General features: G+C 37.2%; 1 long non-coding RNA gene across 1 annotated transcript; it reads left to right on the forward strand.

Moving 5' to 3' along the window:
- The first annotated feature begins 3,179 nt into the window (after positions 1 to 3,179).
- Positions 3,180 to 4,086, forward strand: LOC311432576. The gene is made up of 3 exons (XR_014690143.1): positions 3,180 to 3,298; positions 3,862 to 3,914; positions 4,001 to 4,086. It is a non-coding gene; the product is annotated as an uncharacterized lncRNA (long non-coding RNA).
- Positions 4,087 to 5,637: the final 1,551 nt, after the last annotated feature.

Raw genomic sequence — 5,637 nt, forward strand, 5'->3', positions numbered from 1 at the left:
GGCCCATGGAGAGCTCCCGCAGGAGCAGGCACCAGGCTGGAGTTGCAGCCCGTGAAGAGGAGCCCACGCAGGAGCAGGGGGTCTGGGGGGAGCTGCCACCCATGGGAAACCATGGCAGGAGAAGTTTGCTCCTGATGGATGGAGCCATGCGGGAGCAGTTCTTGAAGAGCTGCTGCCTGTGGGCAGCCCCCACAGAAGAATCTGTTCAGAAGGAACGGCATCCCAAGGGATGTACCCCATATGGAGCAGGGACAGACAATGACCATGAAGGAGTGGCAGAGATGAAGTGTCATGGACTGAGCAAAGCTCCCATTCCCCTATTCCCCTGCACCACTAGGAGAGAGGACGTAGAAGAAGTTGGATGGGGAGGAAGGCGGTTTTAGTGTGCTTTTAGTCCTCACTGTTCTAGTCTACTAGTGTTAGTCAATAAATTATATTAATCTCCCTATTTTTGAGTGTGTATTGCCTGTGACAATAATTATTGGTGAGCAATCTCTCTGTCCTTAGCTTAACCCTTGAACCCTTTCGATTGTATTTTCTAGCCCTTTTTCTTTGAGGAGGGGGAGTGAGAGAGTGGAGGTCAGCTACATAGCAGGGTAAAACCATCAGACATAGTTAGACACTATGTATAAATATTTTATGTAGGTAGGTGGACAATGTCACCATGAAAGGGACAAAAATGTGTGTAGTTGCAGAAAGAGCAAAATAACAAAAAGTTGGAAGACAAAGAAAAACTGCTTGGGCTAGCTGATGACACTGCCTTTTGGGAACTAAAAGAATAAAATAGAATAAATAGAATTAAAAAAAAAAAATCTAAAGCAAGGACAAATTGAAAAGAAGTCAAGCCAATTTCTGTTCCAACTTCTCTCTACAAAGAGGTCTTGATCCTGATCACCTTGTAGTTGGGCACACTTAGAGCTAACATTTATATTCAGAAGTAAGGAATACACAGTTAAGAATTTTAACGGCTTTGTATATTTAGTGATAATGATTAAAATTGTGTGAGAACTGTTTGCAAAAAGTTTGTTGTTTGTGATTTAATTTAGTAAAGTTTTGTTCTGATGTTTAAAATTGTCCTTATTTGGCCTTTGACTCACGTCAAAGCAATCTCTAGTACCCTAAGATATAGATATAATTGTGTAAATGCAGTTGTTTATATATTCAATTGTAATAACTATCAATGCTAGATTTTTTTTCTTATCATCCTAGCATTTTTTTTTTTTGCTTCAGTTGACTCTGTTTCATGCAAGTGAAATGCATGTTCAGCAACTGTCCCCTCAGTTTATGAACATAAATTGTATGGCCTATACCCATCTTCCCCAAATTTCAAGGCCCTGGGACTTCCAGGACTCAAATCATCAGTCAGTCTAAAAGGCTGTAAGTTTTGAACCTTTTCTTACCTCTATACTAGGGAAGGAGCATTTTTTAAACTGATGATTAGATGCTTGTATGTGATACTCACTTGGTAATGAATCAGTGTTCATAGATTTTTGCTCAGTTGTGAGAACGTGAAACTCTGAGTAGGAAGAACTTATCTTTATATAAAAAACACAAAGATAGCTGAGGTGGCCGTTGATAATGATTTATTAATGATTGCTAAATCCATTTAAATAAATGGATTTAAATAAGCTGTACTCAAATGACTTATCAAAACACATGGCAGTCAGTGTCTGAGTCTCTCTGTCTTCACAGTCTGAGTCTGTGAAGAAGGGTCTATTGTTTGCAGTGATATTTTTTATTAATTTGAAAAACTAGCAGATTTTTCAGACTGGTTTCCTGAATAAATATATATATATGTGTGTATATATATATTTAATTTAGAGGATCTAAGCATCTGCCTAATATACATGTATTTTGAAATTGCTAGCAAATTTCTAGCAAGTTTGCTACAAGAATAAATTTCAAAAAATACGAAGCTTCCACAGGCTTTGAGGTGGCTGAATGGAGAAGGGCCCACAGAAATGAGAGATATACCATGATTTCTAATATTAGAATCAGAAGATCCACGTGGAAATGTGTTATGGAGGCATTAATCCATTAGACATGGAGCAATTCAACCACAAAACAAAAGTCACAAGCAACCAGGCTTCCTAACTTCTGTATTTCATAAAATGGTTACAGCTGCTATTGATACTCACAGTTGTGAAAAAAATCCTGATTTAGTAGATGCCTGAAGTGAAACACCCCTCAGCTGTCAGATGGCTGGCTGTGATTGCATGATGTCCAGCTGACTGCTGAGAGGTTCCTGAGGGAGGTGCAACAGGGAGAAGACTCACAGATCTGCTAAGAATAATTGGCAGAAGTGAGAAATGGTTTGTTATGCAATATATACAAAGCAAGAGAAAGAAGGTTTTTAAAACTCCATATTGAATACTTTAAGCAAAAGAGTTTTTAGAGATAAATATGCATTTGAATGGGGCTTCTGTCAGCAAAGACCTTTGATATCAAGTTTAGCCAAGAGAGAGCCTGTGGCTAGCTCTCCAAGTGTCAGCTTTCCCAAACACAGGACAGACTATTACCAATGAACATTTCACAGAACACTACTTGATCAGAATTTTCGATATATATATATATATATATATATATATATATGATCAATGGACACGATGATGTAGACAATTAACAATATTATTACTTTCAGCCAACATGAAATGTGTGATGATATTTGCTTTGAGTGGCTTTGCAACAGTTACAGGGAATCCAAATTGGAAACTTGCCAAAGAAGCCATTTCTCATTTGCTAAGAAAAAATTTAAATCAGTTAATTTATATACTTTCTTCAGAGGTATACACCCATGCATTTTGGGTGTCAGAAATCAATGGCTGGATTTCAACTTGACATACATTAATGTTAAAATGTATTTTACATGGCTGCTCACTTGATATTAATCTGGATAGTTTTGTTCCTAAAATTCTGGTGTTGCATTGAATATTTGTTATTTAGCTATATACTCTATCTGTACTAATATTTTATTCTATGGGATGCCTGTAGCTTTGCAGTAGGTGCCTCTTCTGTTCTAAGAGAAGATTGATTTCAGGCTATCTGCAAATCCAATCTGACCTAGTGATAGGTCTCCTGAGCTTTCTGGAATGACCTTGAGCTACATTATTTGCCTGATACCAGCCACATGACAATGTGACATGGGCAGATGTGATATACAATGGCAGTTGGAGAGCACATGCTGTGACTATCTGCTGTAGGTGTGCAGCTAGGACTCTCCTGAGGAGCAGAACCCAGAACAGAAACAAAGACTTTCCTTTGACTCATCTAGGGACCTGGCTAACCACAGACGTGGAAGGTGAGATCACATTTTAGTGTGTGTTTAGGGGTGTGCCTGACGTGTAGTGGAGAAACATTCTTTTGGATGAAGGAGAAACATGTACTTCTAACTACTTGTGCTTCAAATTTTCTATCCTACCACTATAATTATTGCTAGAAGATAGTTTTGATTTAGGGTGAGGAATCTCAATTCTGCAAATGCTTATACATGTGTTTAACTTTAAGAATGCGGATAGTTTCATTGTGGTTTATGAAACTAGGCATGTGCTTGGAGTTATGCATGTGCATAAATGTCAGGATTGCTGCCTAAGGACATAATTTACCAGTAACCTTTAGGAATAAAAGCAATGTCTTCTACAGAGGGCAGAAATTTCTTTCAGAAATGCCTACTTGACTTGGGATGTTGTTTCTACAGTCATTTTTAGATGAGTTACTTTCTACAAATCCTGGTTTATGGGGTTTTCTTTTGAATGTTTAATGGATATATATATATATGTGTATATATATATGTTTTATTGAGGTATTTTCTGGTGAGAAATTTAAATCAATTTTCAAAAGCCCAGCTTCTTCTCTTTAAAGCAGGCACGGGTGGGCCTCGTTCCTTTAGATCTGCAAACTGGGGAATCTACAGGCAGGTCAGATCTCAGGAGAGGATTTTGTCATATGGAAATGTTTAACGGTCCAGCTTACATTCTGTATAGTCTCTCTTTTATCTTTTCAGGGTTTGAACATGATCCTTTCAAAGCCAGATAACCCAGAAAAATCCTCATGACTGCTTTGCTCACTCCCTGATTCCTATAATCACAGTCCAGAAGGAATAGGTTACTATGACAATATTGTTACAATAGTTTTGTAGTGTTTTTTTTTTTTTTTTTTTTTTAATTTAAATACTTCTCAGTTCTAAAGTCCTTTTCTGTCCTGCAAAATGATACTTGTGTCATTTTACTTATGTTACATTCAAGAAACAGAAGAACCAGAAAAATATTTTGCTATACCAACAAGACTTGCCTCTAAGTTTTTATCTAAGCAGTGGAACATGGTCAGAGACACTAATTTAGAAAACATCTTCAGTTACATGTACAGCTATATGCTCTTTAAATGTCTTTATACAACATTTGTTTATTCCTCAATGTCTAAAATAACATGAGGATCGTGTTTCTGTATGCCTTCATTATACTGATAAGATCATCACGAGATATTATAAACACTAATCCTCTCTTCAAGTTAATTTGTGCTCTTGAAAAAATTATACTCATTAGCAAGTGACTTCAAAAACTATGATGTAGAAGAGAGAGAACCTTCAGGGAAAAACCACAAGAAGTTAGGGCCAAAACTTTGTTGACATCTTAGGTCTATGCAATTAATGTTGCTTTTCATACATTTTCGTGAATGATAGTAATGTTGTTGTGTATGACAAGTAAGACAATGGATAAACTGATGTAATTTAAGGTTTTGATTTTAAATTTATTGTATCTTTATGCTCATAGGATGATTTGCTGTAAGGTTATAAAAGTCCTCAGAAGGTCTACAACCCAATCACCTGATGATAGGAAGGCAAGCTAAGAGGTCAGACCAGGCTTCTCAGGGCTTTATCCACTCTAGTCTTTGCCTGTTCTTCTTTGAAAGCCCCATAAAATCTATACAACGATCTGGGACCAAGATTCCTCTCCCTATCCTCAGTTTCATTCCTAGATTTTCAGCCTGACTCATTGTCTTACTTGCTGATGTGAGGGTGTTAATTCTTAACTGGAAAAACTCTTGGGCACCAGTTCATTGAAGTAAATGGAATTTCTCTCATGATTGGTATTATGCCTGTGCTTCATGCTTTTCTATTTCAGGTCCTAATTCTGAATGGTAGGATCCCATGAGGCAGGGAACATTTTTGCAGATACTGTCTACAGCGATTAATTAGTTTTAAACATTTCACTAGTGTAGGCTGCTGCATTACTAGGGCTGCTACAACTTCTCAACCAGAGGCAAAATACAAAATATTTGCATACTCAAAAGAGAGCTACCAGTGGTTTCTAAACATGGCTTCTGGAAACAATGATTTCCTACCAATATCAGATCTCCTCTTGAGTTGAGCTTTTGTTGTGATATGAATCCCAAGTGGAAAGGTGTGGTTACTCATTAATATTGTATTGACGTAAGGAGAGAAAAATATACCCACCTGTACACAAGCATTGGACTGTTCTGAAATAACTTGCAATACTATGTGTATTTTTACAAATATTTCACAAATTGTTCTTCTGTGGTAATAGATGCCGCTATGAAGCAAGTAGAGTGTTACCCTGACAAATCTATATTGTTCTAGTTGTCAAGAGGTGCTATTAAGAACTTAGATAGGGGATAGAAGCA

Source organism: Aythya ferina, assembly GCF_964211825.1.
Source record: "Aythya ferina genome assembly, chromosome: 2".
In the NCBI taxonomy this organism is placed as follows: Eukaryota; Metazoa; Chordata; class Aves; order Anseriformes; family Anatidae; genus Aythya; species Aythya ferina.